Source organism: Heloderma suspectum, chromosome 4, assembly GCF_057233095.1.
Source record: "Heloderma suspectum isolate Gila_16-S chromosome 4, 16-S_ref, whole genome shotgun sequence".
In the NCBI taxonomy this organism is placed as follows: Eukaryota; Metazoa; Chordata; class Lepidosauria; order Squamata; family Helodermatidae; genus Heloderma; species Heloderma suspectum.
In genome coordinates, this window is record NC_139461.1 from 265010819 (window position 1) to 265032129 (window position 21311).

The window sequence follows — 21311 nt, forward strand, 5'->3', positions numbered from 1 at the left end:
TCTGTCAGCAACTGGAGTGCTACACCAGAAGTGGGTGGGAGGATATATCACCCAAAGAGACATCAAGTAGTCCAGTAGTGTTGTGCTGCCATCGCTGATTTGTACTGTGACTAATCCGGCTAATTTGTTAGGATTAGTAATTATCAACATGGGGATCAGCACAGGCCACCTGTGGCGTTCAAGTGTCTCGCATGCATGACTCTTGAAAATGGGGTCATATGTAACCAGTTATCAGTGACAGAATCTGGGTTTATCTGGGTTGATGTTGTGTTCTGATCCCAAGGAGTAACCCACTGGGCTCCCAGCAGCAAGGCCAGCCAAATGTCACAGTACCAAGGAAAGCTCCTAGTGAGCAACTTGCTCTGACCAGGCTTGAGACCAGAGGGAAACTTTTATGCCTGGACAGCAGGAATGCCCCCCTCAGACTCCACCCTTTCCTTGCAAAGTGGACAACCTTAAAGGGACAGGACTTTGGTCTGGAGCCTAGTACACTATTGCCTCTCCAAGAACTCATGCTGGGTGCACTGCCTGCACTGGTGCGTTGTCTCCATAGATCCTGGAGCTTTTGGAGATGAGTGTGCTGGCCCAGTGCTGGAACTGGGCTTGGCAGTTCTCGGGTCTCCAGTGTCTCGGATTTGGAATTCATTGTCATCTCAGGGGTCTTTGGCATCCTGGGCTCAGTCTTCAGTTCTGCAGGGGTGCTCAGGCCCAGTGGTTCCTCCATTGGCATCACTGGTTCTTCAGCCTCTGTGTCCATATCCAGATCACTGTGTCTGGACTCAGGGACCATGACAGTTCAGAACTCCCTAGTAGGTAACCAAACCAGGTCCAAACATGGACAATATCATCACAACAGACTCAGAGAAACACTTCACATGTTTCTGCATTCTACATGATTCTCAATGCCAAAGATTGTTGTTGTTTATTCAGTCAGTCACTTCCAACTCTTTGTGACTTCATGGACCAGCCCACACCAGAGCTTCCTGTCAGCTGTCGCCACCCCGAGCTCCCCCAAGGTCGAGTCCATCACCATGCCAAAGATACATGTTGACTAATACAACTTCCACTTGACTTCCTCCTACATGTTACTAAGCTTTCAAAACAAAGCTAAAGCATTGCTAAGTTTCTCTAGGCACTTAAAGGGTGAAGTGTGTGTCTGTATCAGTTTATACACATAATGTATCAATGCATGGAAGTAAGTGTCCCTAATAAGCACTGAAAGGATTAAATAAAACCTAAAGTGTAAACTTAAATCTATGGCACTATAACTGGAACTGGACTTAACTAAACATAATTTTAATTCCAAAAATAATGCTAAGTTCAGAAATAATGTAACATTTTGACATCAGCAGAAAAGTTATAAGTGTTATAATAGAAATTTGGCTAACTATGCCTAAGAGGTACATATTTACCAAGATCCCTTGGTTCCAATGAAGAAAGTCTGGTGATCTAGTAAAGAGTCAGAAGCAAAGAAATGTAGACAATTGAGTACCTCCCAGACCCCAACGTGTGGACATATATGTTTGTTCTAGTCAGAGGTGGGCTTACAATGGTGATGGGAACAACCGTTCACCAACTAGAGGTGAGGTTTCCCCCTGTCCCATTACCCTTATGTTTACCCCTTCATTTTGTTATGGGACATGTCCTTGCACAGTCCTTTGTTGTTCTGAATTGCCCATGTATAGTCTCTTTCAAGTGTCTTTAAAGCTTCTTCAAAATACCAACATCTGGGTATGTTATCTGGCTGGCAAATTCCTTCCTGGTACATCTTCTTTAAGTTTCTGGGGGGTTTCTCCACGACAAAGCAAATGTAGGATTACTCAGATTTTTTCAAGGAATCAGCTTTGGTGTGCTTTGGTCTGTGCAGGGCTCCACGAGCGAGTGCATCGTACCAGTATAAGTCACTACACAGAACATACTTCCAGGTGGGGTGGGTGGACTGGAGTAAACATCATCAGATTGGTGGGGGCTGCTCAACCAATAAGAGAGTTCCCCCCCCCCCGCTTGTCCAGGCTCTCCTTTCTCCTTCTGCTGATACTCCCATAATGCAGTGGATCGAAGCTTAGCACTAATTACTTCCTCACACCAACAAAGCAAACAGTAAGGAAACACAGCTGCAGATCCTTTGTTGCTTGATAAAATCCTAGGAGGTCTCCTCCCATTAAATGGTCTTGCCAAAAATCAATCTTTCTCTCTCTCCCCCCTCCCCACCTCATTAATTACTTCCTTTCAACAATGCAAACAGTAAAGATATGAAGCATGGATTTTTACGAAACAAGCCTCACTGACCACAATGGGAGTTACTTCTTGAACACAATGGGAGTTACTTCTGAGGAGACACCTCCTTCCCCAAGTTATGCCTAGGGATGGCGGAGAAATCTGCCACGGACTTCTTTAGAATCCGGCCCCTCAGAGTCTGTGGTGGAACAGACTACCCCCACCACCACCCCCAAAATCCCCCCAGAATGGACCTACCTGCTGCCGGCTATCCGGTGCATCTGCTGCTGGGCTGCTGCGGCTGCAAATGGCGGCCGGCGTAGCAGCCGCCATTTGCATCCCTACACTGGGCCGTGATAGGCTACATATATATTTACATAGCTATCACGGCTAAAGCAGGGACACAAATGGCATAGGGGATGCCATTTGCGTCCCTGCTTTAGCCGTGATAGGCTAAATTATGGAATTATGGAATTCAATAAGCCGAATTATGGAAAACAATCAGACTAAAAGTAGCCTCAGAAGAACTGTTTTTTCTGTGATAAGCTCCAGGGTGGCTGTGGGATGGCCACAATGTCATCTATCCAAATGTAGCCAGCTCGGAGTTAATTGCTAGTGGAGACCCCCCCCCCCCCGATTATCTGCACCATCTTGTCATTGTTCTTAGGACACAAGAACATTTGCATCACATTCACATAATAATTATACTGCCACCAGCCATGGCACGTCAAGTAAGAAATTCTCATTCCACTGTCAGTGCAGGTGCCATCAATGAGACATAAGGAAAGCCATCCTCCCAGTTACTAGAACACCAAATATCTGAGTTGTATTCTTCACTTGGTGTCTTATCAGCACCTACTTGGCCTTAAAACAAAAGCCATCTCTGTTGTTTCTTTATAGCTTCTCAGCAAACAAGATCAAATCTATCACAGGCTTTTATTTAGCTTTCACAGTTTTTAGTTTAGAGATGTTTTAAGGCTCAGTCACAGAATATACATCTAAGCTCTGCTTGCACATGAGACTAGGGTCTTAATATGAGTTTGGTGCCTGCTCAGGATACTTAATTAGACTAGTCGACCATTTCAGGACCAGTATTGATAGTATTACACAAATTTTTCAGGGCCAGATTGACAACACTCACAAACCCACTGTCTAGAAGCACCTGTAACAGTCATGCCCAGATGAAAATTGTTCTTTAATGCTGTTCCTCGGTAACCCTCTATGCCTTATTACTCTCCATAAGAGGCTAATAGAGAATGCACACAGACAGTGTTATCTTTGGGATGAATAAATATGATCTTTAGAGATTTTTAAGATAATTTTCATAATGACAGATGCCTTGCCTGGTTCCATGTCAAGTCATTATGCAATGCCATTCACTATACAATCCCTCTGTGATTCCTATTTCAAACAGCTCTCTTTATAATTTTCTTTTCCACACACACACCTGTGTGGTTAAAACCATCTAGCCCAGAGGTGACTCTACATTTCAGCTGTGGGATCTCTGCTGCCCCCACAGAAGGCTGGGTCATGAGGAAACTCAGCAAATTAGTTTTTGAGGCACTTTGATCTCTGAAAGGGATATGGGTTCATTGCAGGAACTGCCTTCTCAAAGCAAATGGCGGTATGTACTTATGGAGGAAATCCCATTCTTGTATGATCTCTTTCAAAGCAAGTACACTTTTCAATATGAAGGAGGTGATTTCGAGCTTTCTTCTCCCATCATGTGGTCTGGACAGTATCCAAGCTTATGAAGCACCTACTTTCCCCCTCAACAATTAGCTGTAATGCATTTGCTGAAACTGAATAATCAACATTTTCAGTGGGGGCAAGTGGAGATCCTTTAATTTATTCCACTGAAGTGAACCATCCTTGTACCATCCATGGGAAGGAGAAACAGTGTGCCATAATAAGACTCCAAACCATAGGTTTCTGTGTATAAGCATGATGGTTGCAATAGGAATCACACTTGGGTGTCGTTCTCTCGTCTTTGCTTCCACTTCATCTGGGATTGTGGTAGGCATCCTTTGGAGTAGCCAGGTGGACACCAGTGCACAGCTGATTTACATCTTGTGGGAAAGTGCCAGTGTGATTTACAGCTTATGGGAAATGCCTAACTTTTGGAGGGCAAAACCTAGCAGTACAAAAACACACCTCTGGTACGAGAGAAAGAGGTAACATTTTTCTTTGCAAAGTATTGGATTTTCAGTATTTGGTGTTGTGCTAAACTACAGGGTGGCAATATTGTCCCTTTAAAGAAAAAAATTAAGAACACTTCATAGCCTGAAAATCTCTTGATGGGCAACATTTAGTGATACATGGTAACAGCATGAAGAACTGGGTTGCTGCAAATGATTTCCATCAGTAGAATCCGGAGTCGAATACTAAAGGTTACTCAGTCACAGTGGTTGAGATCTGACTTTCCACCTCTAATGTCACAAATGACATTGGGGCTTGTGTATCTCACTGCAGTGAGATCTGTGGGTTCCCTGGGTCATTTCAAGCATATGAATCTCACCATCCATCCTCACTGATGTGATATGTCAGAATTCAGAAATGAGAATGAAAATCACATCTGCAGTCCTTCTTTGTTTGTAACATGTGCATTGGATATAACAACAACTTCCAAAATCGCCTCCAAGTGATACAGCTTGAGCTCTCCCATGATCTCATGGAGGTTCACCCTATGATCCACCCATCCAAGGATACAGCCACAGATATTTCTGGCATCACAGAACTTTTTCAAGCCACCATACTTGCCATGTTGTAGTCTGAGCAGGAGCCCTCAGGGCCAGACTGAAGCCTTTTATGCTTCAGTCTAGAGGCCCCCTCCCAAACTCCGCCCTGTCCTGCAAAGTGGAAGCCTTAAAGGCCTCTGGCCTGAAGTCTTGCACGTCTCCATCATCCATGCCAGGGGTACTGCTGATATTGGTACATCAGCTCCATGGGATGTGGAGCTCTTGGAGATGGGCCTGCTGACCCAGTGCTGGAGCTAGGCTCAGAGACCACAGATGTTGGTCCAGGCCCAATGGTTTGGGGCTCAGGGGCCTCTGGCATCTTGGGCTTGAGAGCCTCTGGTTCCACAGTGGTCCCTGGGCCTGAAGATTCCTCTGTTCCTCAGCCTTTGAGTCCATGTTCAGGCCACTGGTGGACTCTAGGGTCATGACAATAATCATGGGAACTTCTGCCAAGTTGCTGTGTAGATGCACCTATTGATAGGCTGTGTTACACACTACATCCCCCATGCAATTCCAGCTCACGGAATGGTTAGGGCAGATCAACTGGAGGTGATTTTCATGCAAACCAAGCTACAGGCATATTTTACAAGATGAAAATGAACCAGCCATCTCCCCTTTCTTTCTTGCATCCTTCCTACAGTAAAGGAGAACCCAAGCTCCTCTATCCTTCCCTCAACAATGGCAATTTTCCTCTTAAATCCAGATTTAATATAGACAACCCCTCTTTGGAGAGCTTATTAAGTCCCATTATACTTGTGGTTATTAGGATAAATTAGGTCTGATTTGAGAGAGATGAAAAGTCGTTGAGTCAACCATTTTCCCCTTAGCTGGCTGCTTTGTGAGTTAAGGCAGATCTAAAGCTAAGCTGATTTCCTCAGATTTCATTAGGGCTGCCAATGCTTCTTTATTCAAACTGGCCATATGCCAAATTCCCTTCTATTATTTCTATATCTTCCCAGGGATGGTCATTACATAGGAAGAAAGACCAGGTTTGTATCAAGGACTTTTCCTGTTTTAGTTTCTATGAGTAATTTTCCACAAGTCTTCTATATATTTATTGCCAACCTGGAACATCCATATATCACTGCAGAGTGGCTTCCAAACATCACAAGATGACTGGGGATCTGAGTCGCTTATTTACATTGCCTAGAGGCAGTGTTTTTTCCATTTGCCCTGAGTTATAGGGCTTGCATGTCATTTCACAGAGCACTAACTTACTGCCTGGAAATCAGGCAGCACTCCATAAAGTATTCCACACTAATGTGGGACTTAGAAGGCTTGCAGATTGGGGGCAAGGGAAAGTAGATGATACAAAGAATTGTACAGTGTTGCCTTTATCGTTCCACTACATCAGCCTTCCCCAACCGGGTGTCCTCCAGATGAGTTGGACTACAACTCCCAGCATCCTCCAGCCAGCCAGGCTGGAGGTGCCAAGTTGGGGAAGGCTTCTCTCCATGATATTTGCATGTTCAATGTGGTGAAGGGGGTGGGTGGGTCCCATTACCTATGTTAAAGGCAACTGTTTGCCTTTATGATGTCATAATATGCCCAAATCAGCAGAGAAAGCAAAGATAAATTCACCTGTGCCTAGAGCCCCTAAGCATGGAGTTCTAAGTAATAACTCACGTATTGCTCATGAGTACTTGCTTGCAGTTTGTCCATCATCCATGGTAACAGTGCAACTGCTGTTATGAGTTTGGGTCTGGATAAGCAATTTGCACAATATGCAAATTAGGCTGCCTAGATTTAGGGAGCTGGAATATGGCAAGCCTATCTGGATTTGTAATGTCTGCGACGTACTTTGGACACTTTAAAGCCCTGTAAAACTATTACAGTGTTTGAAAGCACTACCATGCTTAGTAGTAGTATTTTAGTATTTGAAGTGGCCAATAGACTGGTATAATATAGATCCATTTAAACACTCGACCTTGGGGGAGGTGGGGGTGGTGACAGCCGACAGGAAGCTCTGGCGTGGGCTGGTCCATGAAGTCACGAAGAACCAGAGGCGACTGAATGAATAAACAAGAAACTTGCATCATATCAGAATGGTTCACCAGTACCTGGAATCCTACGTGGTTTTCACAGTGTTTTGTTATCTTATATTCCATCTTTGCAAACAAATCCTCATCTGGGCCTGCCTTTGGGGACTGTATTACTTTATGGATCAAACTGTGTTCCCCATATGGTAGAACAGTTCTTGCCGCTAACCTCTTCTGGAAAGACTGGTTGAGGTATCAAGTATTCAAAACTTGTAGGAAACCCTACTGGTCCATTAGGAAAAAATCCCAATGCCACAGTAAGGTAATACCTTAATTGGGACCAACCAGAACATCATGTTTTGCTTTGCAACAAGCTGCTCTCCATTGTGGCATCATCATCATTGTCAGTGATAGCAGAGACACATCACCTGCGTCACATCAGGCAAAAGTAACCATCATGCAGTGAAATGTTTTAACCCAGGGGTACACAACCCACAGCCCAGGGGTCACATGCAGCCCACTAAGGCCTGCATTGTGGGTGCCCCACAGGTGCCCCAACACCACCCCACCTGCCACCGGTGCCAAATTCCCTCCCCCAGCGATCCTGATATGGATCACTCTTTCCTCACTGCTACCATCTCTCCATTCTCTCCCCCAGCAATCTACATACATATCACTCTTTCCCTGCTGCTGCTAGATCACTGGGATGTATCTATGGATATGTGCATGTGTCCAGGTGTGCATATGTGACCTCTGAACCAGCATAACATACCAAAAAGGTTATGCACCCCTGGTTTAGATGCTATAGTGCTGCATTGCTCATCCCTACCACATCACACTGTCCTGTTCTGAAGCACTGGTTAATATTTCTGATGACTGCTGCCATGAATTAGCAACAGTGTTTGCTTTGGCATTGCAGCTTCTGCTCTGCAGAAACACAGTCAGAAAGCCTGAAGAATTAAATGGTGGCACTGAGGGCGGGGGCGGGGGATAGATGGAAGATTTTGTGTAATGTACTGAGGAAGAAGATTTCTTGTGTACATTTATCTGTCCTTCATCTGCACAAAATGGAAGGAGCTGAAGAGGCACATCTACACCTGATGGCAAAGTTTCTAAACTACATGTTGGATGCCAGTCATTTAATCCAGTGATCCAGTTGTGATTCTCTGGCAGAGTGTCTGTCTACCAGCAGTTTTATAGGTGTGGTAACACTGAATACTCTGAAAGAGTCGTGTGTCAGGCTAATTAACAACTTTGTGGTTATAAGCTCTTACCTAGAGCAGATGGGTATACTGCCTGTTTCTCTGCCAGCCAACAGCAAGCCAAAGACTTTCAAAGCAAGCAGGTGCTATAACTTATAATTACTGCATTTTAAATAAGAAGGCCTGATTGGATTAAAAGATCAAAACAAATTCTCGGGGTTTATCTTTCAAATGAAAATAAAAGATGATGGAAGCAGCTTGAAGATCAGACTATTTCCAGTCTTGTGTCAGTTTTTCATGTGCTCATTCATAAGTCTGCTCTGTCCTGTTTCCTCATTAATCTGCATTTTTTACAATCTGCGTGAAAATTCTTATTGAAATACATATTTTTGGAGGAATTTATTCACCAAATATGCTTTTCTAAATGCATTTTCTATCAAGGTACCCATTTCTAAACAAATTTAATCCTAAAATTTGCATTTTTATATTTATTTTAGTACCTTCTTTGAGCTAAGAACTGCATTACAAAATTCAGAGAAATGCAAAATATGAAATATAACACTGTTCTGATTTGCACATTAGTTCAGGAGGTGGGGATCAGCTCCATTCCCCTCTAAATGCAGACTGAACAAAATAACTGAGCATCCTTACTTCCCCCCAAACGGAGGCTTGGAATGTGGTTTCTTGTGCCCATGTTTGCAACTATTAGAATTGGCAGGGGGAAATTCCTTGTAGCTGATCACCCTCCCTCATTTATGGAACTTTATGGTGGGGGGCAGATGACGACATATTCTACTCATGACCCTCCTGCATTTTTACACCACTTCATCGATTGTTTTTCTTAACGCAGAAAATCCATTAAGGTGGAAAAGAAAAGAACACCTGCACGGTTCTTTCTGACTGCTAGCGCTAGAAACGCTCCACCGGCAGGATTTATCTGTATTCCTTGCTTTGTTAATGTGCCTTTTTTAATGCTTAGGTCATGCTCCTCAGTGGTCTTTGCCCCCAAACTAGTATAAATAACAAGGAACCTTTTATCACTTTAAAAACTAACAAATTCATTGTGGCATAAGCTTTCTTGGGTCACAGCTTGCTTCCTTAGATGTATCAAGTGGTAACCTCAGTGGAGAGGCATATATACTCAACCCTGTACTTGTGATCCAATGGCTGAGGTGCTATAGAACTTGGTAGGAACCCCACTACAGCAGTGGAACATGAGATACACCCCCATCATGAAAGATATGCTGGTGGACACTCCCCCGGTGCAGATGTTCTGCTGGCAAAACAGGTGAAACAGGGCTGAGTCATGGGTGGGATATGGGAGGCACAGTGAGGAGCACACCTATGCCAAATCCTATACCCCTTCACTCAACAGCCATGCCCCTGCCAATGGCGCAACTTTACACCAGCTAGATATGGCACAAGAAATTTCCCTCCCATTGATTTCAGCACTGAATTACAGCATATCATCACCAGTTTATAAACCATGGGCTTCTTCACATGGAGCTTTTATCCTGCTATTGCTCACTCACAGAAGTTTGCAGATTCTTGTCATGACATCATCAATCTCCAGGCCGCTTTCCTGGTTATTCTATCTCAAAAAGATCCGGAAATAATGAAGTATCAAATTAGGTCAAATTGTTGTGCTATTAAAACAGCCACTAGATGGCGCTGTTTCATTGAGTTCTATGGAACCTTGAAAATTAAAAACTTCCCCTCTCGCAATCACGTGGTTGCTGTCTGGGAGCCTGCTGTAAACGTGGAAAGGCTCCACAATGGGAGGACTGTGGGATTTTCTTTAATGTAAAGGCAGCCCATGTTGTATGTCCTGGCCCCTCCCCTTGCTTGCTTGGAAGCAGAATTGTTTCCTCCCCATGTGGGTTTTGAACCCATGTCCCAGGAAAGCTGCATGTGCTCTCTGCAGGTCCTCTGCCCAGGGAGCTATATGGGTACTGTGTTGTATGTGGGATTTCCATCCGCCTCTTTGTATATTGTACTCTAAAACAGTGGTTGTGAAGAGCTTAAGGGGTTTGAACTCCTGCCTCTGTGGATACCTGCAGACTTGCAGTAGGGGGTTATTGCTGGCTGTGCCACTGGGACTGATGGAGTGGCATGCTGTGTCCTTGTCTTAAATGTTGTGTGTGTTATGACATAGGGGTGTGTGCTGCAATGGGTCACCAACACAGGCCCTGATAGGTGGACACTGAATTTTCCAGGGACATGTGTGTGTGTGGGGGAGGGGCTCTTTATACACCATTTTTGTATTTTTGGTTGCGTATTTTCCCTGTCCATGGTTGTGCACCCATTGATAGGGCAACCATGCCCCCATTACCCCCCAGGCAACTGTAGTGTATCTGCATTTCAGCAATTGCATTTCACATCTGCATTATTGAGGTTCACCATAGTTCTCTCCAGGAGGAAAAGGTGAGGGAGGGAGTAGACTGTGGAGCTGACCTGTGGCCAGGGCCAAGGTAGGAATCATTGGGCATCTCCCAAGGCTCATTACTCTGCAGGGGGCCCACTGTCGACCTCTGGAGCCTGCAGGCCCTGCTGCTGCTCCTCTTCATTGCTGTCGCTGCCTGTTCACCTGCACTCCCTGAGCGTACAAGCAGTGACAAGAGTGAGCAGCTGGATCAGAATCCTTCATTAGCCTTGCACTCTTCCTCTGAGCAGTTCTATGGATTAGATCCAGAAAGACAGAGTGAGCAAGCGAATCAACAATGAAGACAAAGAAATGAGGAGTAGGCAGGCCTCTCAGGCATCTTGCCCAAGCCTCCCGCCCTTCACGAAAAAACCATGAAGCCAGCACTGCCTGTAACAGAATGCAGTGTTCTACACTCAACACGTTGTGCTCAGCCAGATAGAAAATGGCAGCTATCAATTTCTCTGCACGTGCTTCAAGCCAGCAAGGAGATGCAGATGCAAAAGAGACCACTACTGCAGCTGGTTGCTTTCCCTTGTCTCTCCACAGGGCCAGCTTCAGGGCTAGGCATGGTCAGGCACCTGCCAAGGGCCCACACCCCAGCAGGGCCCCACTGGCAAGAGCCCTCTAGAGTTGTTCCTCCTCTTCACCATCGCAACCTGCTTGTTCATCTGCTTCTTGCTCCAGCCCACACAGTGGAGGGGGTGAGAGGGAGGACCTGACTACCTGTTCTCTGGCTTTCTGCTTGTCGAGCAAGCAAGCGATAGCAATAATGAAAAAGAGGATGAGGAGGAAGAGCAGCTGGTGACAATGGCAGTGAAGAGGGGCCATTTGAGGGAATCCTGCCCAAGGGCCCTCAAAAACCTGGAACCAGCACTGTCTTTCCCCATATTGCACATTGATTCCAACATTGACTTAAAAGACGAGAGAAAGACCGATGAGTTGCCTAGATAAGTGTTGTCCTTCGACATGTTGACCTCTGTGACTCCACTGTGTGCAAAGAATCAGTGACACAGCTCAGTCTATAGAACTAGTGTTCCTCCTCATGTCTTTTAGGAGAAACACATTGGAAACAGATTGAATGAGAGTAAAGGCCCCTTAAAGAAAAGTTTGAATCTGTGAATAGGATAATTATCGTCGTCATCATCATCATTATTATTATTGCAGAAGATTAAAATGCAAGGAGTGACTTCTTGGAAGTTGCAGGGACAAGGGCTTTGATGTTGACAAAGGAGAAGCCTTCCCGCATCAGACAGGGCTGTTGTAAGCATATATATTCTGATGACTGATGGAAGGAAGGAAAGGAATCACTTTGGAATTAGCATAGCCTGAGAGCATGTTCCTGCTTTCATAGACCACCTTTGATCTGTTTGAAATGTGACAGCTCATTGTAAGTGCAATATTGCTTCATATAAATCATTTTTGATAGAATGTGCTTTTGGTTTTTAGAAAGAAAGAAAAAGAAATCACTTTCCCCAAATGTTTGAAGGATAAAAAAGAAACAGAAATAGACTGGGGTAATTTAACGTCAACTTATAATTTATTGGCACAGACCTGATTTTGTGGCAAACCTATGTTAGGTATTGTGAACATAGTTTATGAGGCATAAGCATTTCCTGGAGCACAAGAAAAGTGAGCCTTCTGGCTAGTTGAAAAGAAGCCATAAAGTAATTGTGAATTTCTGAATACAGAGAAATCTGGAATCAAGCAAAGCAGTTATACCATAGCCATTTCATAGAATGATAGGTTTGGAAGATTACCTAATCCAATTCACTGCTCAATGCAGGCTCTGCGATGCAGGGTATAGAGCATACCTGATAGATGGCCATCCAGCCTCTTTTTAAATACCTCTGGTGAAGGAGAACCCACCACCTTCTACTGCTGAACAGTTCTCACTGTTAGGAAGATTCTCATAAAGTTTATCCAAAATTTGCTTCCCTGCAATTTCCTCCCATTGCTTCTAGTCCTGCTCTCTGGAGCAACAGAGGATAACTCTGGTCTATCTTCTACATTGCAACCTTTCAGATACTTGAAGACTGCTATTATGTCTCCCCTTAATCTTCTCCAGGCTCTTCCAACTGTTCCTCATAGGACTTGGTTTTCAGGCCCCTCACCACCCTAGTCGCTCTTCAGTTTGTCAGTGTTCTTCTTAAAATGTGGCTCTCAGAAGTGGACAGAACAGACTAATGAAGAATGGAGCGGAACTGTGACTTCCTGTGACTTGGACGCTCTGCTTTTGTTAATGCAGCCTAAGACTCCATTAGTTTTTTTAGCAGCTGCATTCCACTGCTGGTTCATATTCAGCTTCTTATCCACAAAGACACCTAGGTCCTTTTCACATGTACTAGGTTTTCCTCATCCTTTATGCATGTCATTAATTTTTTTTTTTTTTTACCCAAATGTAAAATTTAACCTTTATTTCTGCTGAAGTTTATCTTGTTAGTTTTGGCCCAGGGTTGCAGCCTGTCGAGTTCCTTTTGAATCTCGATTCTGTCTTCTATGTTTATCCCTCCTGGTTTTGTTTCATCTTTAAATTTGATAAGCATCCCCTCTACAACCTCATCCAGGTCATTTATTAAAATATTGAACAGAACAGGGCCTACCATAGAGTCCTGCAGCATTTTGCTCGGTGCCTCGTCTGCAGGTAGCCTAGGGTCACCCTCCATGGGAAGAGCCGAGTTATCAGTTGTGTGGTTCCAGTGACACAGAATGTCTCCTGATTCTCTTGGTCCTATGCATCATGTTCATCCACTCCCCTGCCTCTTGCCCTTTGTTTTCTTTTTCTTCATTGGAAATCTCCTTATTCTAATGCTCTTCCAGGAGGGCTTCCTGCCTTTCATCTAAAAAACCCTCACTCTCTCTGATAAGTGGAATGTACAGAGGCATGCCTCTAGCTCCTTCACATTTTCTTCCAGCAGAACTACTTGCTATCACTTGCTGCAGGTGTAGATCTTGGTGCCTCAGGCAGGAAAGCAAGCATGACACACACCATGCAAGTCACTGGAATGGCTCCCTCAATATCCGTTGTGCCAGGATCTCCAGATGACCCTGCCATTTCCCTGGACTACCTTCCCCGCTAAACCTCCCATGCCAGCTCCCCAGTCTGCTCACCCCCAGGACACAGAGAGCCTTCCAGCAGAACTCACCTGCTCTGAGTACTGCCAAGTGTGGAGTGTGGCCCCACTTACAGGCCACAGGCTTTTACAGCAGCAGTGACCCAGCAGCCAAACTCCAAACCCAATAGCAGGTTGAGTCAGGTGACTCAGCAGCCTAGGCACACATAGGGAGGGAGGGGGGGGAAGACCAAACTAGAGAGAGGAAGAAAAACCCAATTCCGACCACAATAGCAGGCTGAGTCAGGTGACTCACCTGCTTAAGGAAACAGAGCAGGGGGGGCCCGACCCAGAGAGAGAGACTCTGAGTTTGGATGTCATGCTAAGCCACTCTGCGGCTGCCCACAATAACAGCCCACCATGGCTTAGTGTGACATGCGAACCCAGTCTCTGACCTGGTTTGCACAACACGAAAACCTACCAGGGTGATCAGCCATGGTGGCTTGTCATGTTGTGTGAACCTGGTACAATTTCTGCAGGGTGGGTTATTTTTCAAGAACATGCCACCCTGAGAACCCATGGATTGTTTTAGGGTTGCTGATGCCCATGGTGGCTTGTTGTGTCATCTGAATCTGGCAGGACAACTTCATCATGGGTTGTTGAGAACGGCTAAACTGCTAGCTGGCAAGAGCGGCAAAAACTCCTGCTGCTCCGCATGATCTCGCTAGTACTGCCACCATCCTCCCTCACCCCTTCTCAGTGCCCTCCACCCCATGGTCCTAAAATAGCAAAGAAAAGATAGCAGAGTGTGTCCTAAATGCTTTTGCAACTTTTTTTTTTTTAATTGGGCTCCTGCACAAGCGCACAGGAGCGAATGACAGCTGCCTTGAGTTTTATGCAGTTTCCCCCTCCGTTTGACCACTCCACCTTGAAATTTACACAATTTTGGCCTCTGTTTTACTTCTCCACCATGCGATTTGCAGTTTCCCCCTCCATGTTACTGCTTTGCTAAGATATTTGTATATGTTTAGCAGTCCTGCGTACTGCTCTGTAACCCATATGTATATGTGACACCTAGGGAAATGACAAGCCGGAAGGGGTGTGTGAAAGCGGCTAGAGAGAAGGTGCTTTGCCAGCAGGTGTTCTTCCCTCATTGTAACATGAAGCAGCCTTTACAAAAAAAAAAGGTGTATGCTAGGAAGGGATGCGCCGAAGTGAAGGATATTGACAAGAGGGGAATATGGGGATGCTTAGCTAAATATTGGACAGGTGGATGTGAAGAAGAGCGCAAGTCACTGAAAATAAAAATAATTTTTAAAAGCTGGTGAATGCATTCCTGCATTCATAAGGACTCAGAAAATTATTTTATTTTTGTGATTTGATGCTGGGGGGACAGTGGCGGGGAGGAAGCCAAAAGTGGCTGGCAGTTGGAGGAGAGAAGGCACTTTTCAGGCAGGTGTTCTTATTTCTGTGTAACATGAGCCTTTAAAGTTGTTAAAGTTGCTAAAGTTGTTAGCAAGGCAAGTGCTAACATGGAGGATGAAACTGTCAAGGACATTGACAAGATGGGGATATTGGTATGCTTGGCTAAATAGCGGACTGGCAGTCTTGCACTCTTGCACAAGAGCGCAAGGCCCCAGGAAAAATAGTTATGAGCATGTTGCTGTGTTCATAAAGGCTCAGAAAATTAATTCCATTTGGCAATCTGATCGGGGGGTGGGGTGGAGTTTCCCTTGGCAGATGGCAACCCCATCGGACCAATTGCTAAAAGGGTGATGATGTAGGGACTGAGGCAATGAGGAGTTCTGCCACAAAGATGCCTGGGATACATGCCAGAGCTGGTGGGAGGACTGGGAGGGGGGGAACAAGCCACAGCAAGCCTGATTGTCTGTCAGGAGTACTATGGGTTGTTCAGTGAAAAAACAACCCGTGGTGGCTTATTCACAGGATGGCTTCGCATGATGTGCAAACCTGCCCAGAGAGAGAGAGAGAGAATGAGACACAACCCCAACCACAATAGCAGGCTGGGTCACCTGACTTATTTGCTAATTCATCTTCATTGCTACCTTATCTATAACATGTATTAGTTTCAGCATCAAAAAACAAGTTTCACACTAGGCCCTGGTTTAAACTAAGTCTTGTATGAATCTTTATTAAAGTCTTGTGAATCTCTTACAGCCTGACTTGGCCAGGTGATTCCTTTTTTATGAGTATGTGCTCTGTGACACAATTACAGTGATTTGTGTCCTCAAAGCCTGCAGTAACAACAACTGTGCAAAGCATGCAATCACAGTTTTATGCAATAACAGATCGATTGTGCACCACAGACTGCCTTTACCCCATTATATGGTACCCACTGTGTTGTAGTGATATTAGCTAGCAAGTATTCTGGTCAAGAAGCAACAGTAAGAACCAGACATGGAACAACCGATTGGTTCAAAATTGGGAAAGGAATACGACAAGGCTGCATATTGTCGCCCTGCTTATTTAACTTGTACAGAGTACATCATGAGAAACGCCGGGTTGGATGAATCACAGGTCGGAATTAAGATTGCCAGGAGAATTATCAACAACCTCAGATACGCAGATGATACCATCCTAATGGCAGAAAGCGAAGAGGATCTCAAGAGCCTCTTGTTGAGGGTGAAAGAGGAGAGTGCAAAAGCTGGTTTGAAACTCAACATTAAAAAAACAAAGATCATGGCATCTGGCCCCATCACTTCCTGGCATATAGAAGAGGAAGAAATGGAAGCAGTGACAGATTTTATTTTCTTGGGCTCCAAGATCACCGCAGACAGTGACTGTAGCCATGAAATTAAAAGATGCTTGCTCCTTGGGAGGAAAGCTATGGCAAACCTAGACAGCATAGTAAGAAGCAGAGACATCACCTTGCCGACAAAGGTTCGTCTAATCAGAGCTATGGTTTTCCCAGTAGTAACGTATGGCTGTGAGAGCTGGACTGTAAGGAAGGCTGAGCGCTGAAGAATTGATGCTTTCGAACTGTGGTGCTGGACAAGACTCTTACGAGTCCCCTGGACTGCAAGGAGGTCAAATCAGTCCATCCTAAAGGAAATCAACCCTGACTGCTCATTGGAAGGACAGATAATGAAGCTGACGCTCAAATATTTTGGCCACCTAATGAGAAGAGAAAACTCTCTGGAAAAGACCCTGATGCTGGGAAAGACTGAAGGCAAAAGGAGGACAGCAGAGGATGACATGGCTAGATAGCATCACTGATGCAATGAATATGGACTTGAGCACGCTCCGGGAGAGAGCGCAGGACAGGAAGGCCTGGCGTACTATGGTCCATGGGGTCACGAAGAGTCGGACACGACTGAACAACTGAACAACAATGGGGGTCCCTGGATTGTTTGGAGCAGGAAAAGGGCCTAGAATATATAGGCCATAAATTCAGTCAGTACAGTAGTGAATCTTCTTCTCTAAAAACCATTTACCCAACTATTAGCATCTGTTGTTGCGGCCTCTAGCATAAGAATAAGATCCAAACCTGTTGTGACGCAAAACATACTGATTATAGTTCTCCTGTAGGTTTTTTTTTTAATAGCAGCAGCTGTGAGGTAGGGGGCAAATTGGATAACGACTATGGTGCAGGGTTGGCAGGGTGTAAATTCCTCCATCCATTTTTCACAACTAAATTCTCCTTCAAGCTGCTATTTTTAACTGTATTTTTACAACAGTACTTATAAGTTTTCTCCCATGGAGCAAATAGCAGCTTTGGGAAGGAAGGTGATTTTAACTGGGAAATGGCATGAGGAGAAGAATTCATTTATTTATTTAGTATACTTATAAACTGTCCAATAGCCAGAATGTTCTGGGCAGTTTACAGGTAAATTAAAAACATAAGAAAACATAATTAAAAAGTACATAATAAAACCAAGATAAAACCAACAGCAGAATAAAAGGGAGAAGATCTAAAAGCATTACAAACAGTTCTTAAAATGCCTGGGAGAGTAAAAAGTTGTTGTCCTGCAGCCAAAAAGAACTCCAGGTGAGCCTCTACATTCTTCGGATGGGGAGCCACCACTGGAAAGGCTCTGCTTTGCTTAATTTGGTGGTGGCATCTAGAGGATGGCCTTGGATGATCACCTTAGGGTCTGAAATGGAAGGAGACGCTCCTTCAGGTAGCCTGGCTCCAAGCTTTTTAGGCTTTAAAGGTTAAAGCAAGCACTTTGAATTGGATCTGGAAACAGACTGTCTGCCAGGACAGATGGCAAAGTACTGGCATAATATGATTGAATCGGCCAGTCCTGGTTAATAGTCTAGTTGCCCTGTTTTGGACTAACTGCAGTTTCCAGACTTTTTTAAAGGCAGCCCCACATATAATGCATTACAATAATCTAAATGGGAGATTACCAGAGCATGAATAACTGCCACAAGGCTATATCTGTTTTAAAAAATCTTCATGCAGTCTGCTTGCATTAGCTACAGTTATGAATAATGAGCATTTCATATATAGAAATAAATATCGTGATTGCATCCTTGAAAAAGAGATATAATATTGAAACATGTTGGCAGTAATGACAAATCTGTGCAGCAGTTAAAGCTTGAATGGAAAGTTCAAATATTCAAGCTTTTGGCTCGAATGTTCGGGGGGGGGGCAAAAAGGTGGGGATTAGTTCAGGGAATTTCAGGCAGCAGTGACAGCACTTTTTTCTCTGCTGCCCCTTTAGCAGCAGAGCTCCTCTCAATGGGCACTACACCCCATTTTCTTGGAATGCCCCAAATGTAGCATCATTCAATGGAGGGACATTGGCAGCCACTATTTTTCCCCAGAATCCCCCAGAACAATGCTGTGTCTGGGACATTCTGTGAAAATAAAATGGTGGCCATCACACACACAAAATGGCAGCCATCAGGGGAGCATTTTCCCACCAGAATGTCCTGGAATAGCACTATGGAACCTCATGGTAAGCCAAAGTTCCCAGTTCACCGAAATATACACTGGTTCAGAGTAATCAAATATTAATGCAAGACAGTATCTAGAGAAGCTGAATTATATACATCTCCATTAACTTATTTTATAGGGCTCTTCACTGTAGTCTGTTATAGTTCTAAGCATACTGACTCTCCTACAGTAATCAGCATATGGGAACTATTCTCAGTCTCCCTGCTGCACTGATACGTCTACTGTATTTAACATCTGGGACCTATCAACCCAGCTGCACAGACACATCTACTGTATGGAACATCTGGGACCAATCACCCATCTTCACTGTTCTTTGGCTTGTCACTAAGGGAAATTTAACAAGTCATGTGCTTAAGTGAGGGGGTTCTGGGTCATGGATCTCCCTAATTGAGGTCAATAAAAAGCACATTGGGACTTTATCATATTGTTCATGTCCTTCAGCATATGCACATGGGGTCTGCTGTTATTGTTATTTACTCAAGGACCTATAGCATTTTAGGCCCTGCATAGGATGGTAGGAAGGAATAGGCCCAGTCTGAAAGAGAATGCTTGCTGCACTGTGTATGTGACAGGTTTCTTTTTTTGGAGGGTATACAAAAGATGATGTGAAGCTTATATTCTCTTTCATTTCTGCTGTTTAACCACAAGACAGGTAGGAAGCACCATTAAAATTAACCTTCAGTATGGTGTAAAATGGAAAAACAGCCATACTCTTTATATATTTCAATAAAACTGAAGCAAAGTAAACCAGAGACTTGGCTAGAATTTCCACCTTTCTTTCTGGCAGTGTTCGTGTGGTTTTTAACAGCTGCATGACAGGCAAAACATTTGACAGGTGAAGCTTTTTGTTGGCAAGATAATGTACTCATATGAAAAGGTGCCCCATGGGAGCCCTGCAAACCCACCTATAGGTATGGGTGATGGGGGGCAGGGGGAAGAGTGGGAGAACTCCGACCCCCTGTCTGGAATAGTCACGTGGGCTATCTGTCTGGGCAGTTTATTGCATTGATTACATTAAAGAGGGGTCCAGCTGTATTTTGTTTTTGCTTCCTATCTCACTTTAAACTTCAAATAGTAGTGTCTGTCTCTTGAGTTAAATAATAATTGGTTTAATAAAAGGTAGTTTCTTCATTTCTCATTAACAAGTTAATATTAACAAATACTTATCATACCTGTAGTAAACAAGCTAAAAGGGGGACAAGACTTAGATTGAAAGTTGTTTAAGGAGCCTAGACTAATACTATAATTTTATGCACCATTTTTATTTAATTTAGGGCAAAATCCTATGCAGGTTTAGACAGAAAAAAGTCCTACAACTCCCAGCATTCCCCAGCCAACTAGGGCTTTTTTCTGTCTAAACCTGCGTAGGATTGCACTCTTAATTTATATATTACACATCACAAAGCAGTTATAAATAAAGTAACAATACAAAACACAAGCAATCGTAAAACAATACCATTCAAACTCTAAAAATTCATCAAATCCCACCAGCAGTGAGATAAAACATAGCAAAGACTGTTCAACAAATGGAAGTCTTAAAGGTCTCATCAAAAGAAACCAAAGGCGTAGGTGGTGAGTCTTAAGCAATGGGTAAAACTGAGTAAATGAAGATGCTTGATGGACCTCCAAAAGTTGGGAGTTCTACAATGAGGGTGCCACCACTGAGAAGGCCCTCACTTCAGTCACCATTCCATAGGTGGGTCCGTGAGAAGGATTAAGGCAATATGAATTGGGGCCAGTCAGTCTGGCAGTTATTGTCTGAATTTTGACTTATTCAGTTAGCAGAGGTACAATTTAGTTGTCATATCACCTGTCAACACACATTCATTTAAAAAAAAGGCAGCCAACTTTCACTGTGTGGTCCCCTAGCCTTGGGGGTCCCCAACACCAGGCTCCCTGCCCCACCTGAATTTTTTCTTTAGGATTTGTAAAGTTGTTTTCTTTTAAAAGGCTGGGAAGCTGGCATGGTGCAAAGTGAAGCCCTGGCCTCCTGCACGATCTTTATTTCCAAGAATGCCTCTGAGCCCCATGTGAATCCCAGGCATTCATAGAAAATAAAGACAGTAGGTGGCTGCAACTCAGCCCTTTGATTTGAAGCATGCCCAGCCATCCAGAAAAAAAGTAAAAGATAAGCCGGGGGGGGGGCATCCTGAGGGGCTGCGCGGGGGTTGCCTGTGCTGTGTTTGTATTTGGTATGGTGTGTGTGTTTCTCTGAGCATAACCAGTTTGCCTTCTGCAAAATGGATATTTTGTTGTGCTTCGTGGGGGCAAATATGTGATTTCACATTTTGGACTCAGATCCCACCACCACCTTGTATTCTGTTTTTTGGCCAAGTTACTTGTGTTTGAGCCTCATCAATTTGCCTTCTGTGAAAAAGGTGTTGGACCAGAAAACTGTGGATTCAAAAGAGTGCGTTTGTGTTTTGGAGTTCAGACACCACTTCTGCCTTATACTTAGGTTCTTGGACAAATTACTTTTGCTTTAGCCTCACCACTTTGCCTTCTAGGAAATCAGTGTTTTGTAACTGGCCACACTCACTATGGTAGCCATTTTGTGAATTTTCAAGCCCTTCTGCCCATGGTAGCCATTTTATGAGAGTACCCATGACACTCTCTTGAAATTCCAGATGTGCCCATCAGCCCAAAAAGATTGGGGACTGCTGCACCTTTCCCTTTGAGACATTTCTCTGGCCACTCTGGATATGAGCTGTGCTAAACTCATGTGACCGAATGGAATAGCCCATTGATTCCAGCTGTACTCCCCAACAGCTGG

General features: G+C 44.2%; 1 protein-coding gene across 1 annotated transcript in view; it reads left to right on the forward strand.

Annotated features, from left to right (window-relative positions):
- Positions 1 to 21311, forward strand: part of LGR6 (leucine rich repeat containing G protein-coupled receptor 6) — a 207511-nt gene that overhangs the window by 95988 nt on the left and 90212 nt on the right. The gene's annotated exons all lie outside the window — the stretch shown is intronic.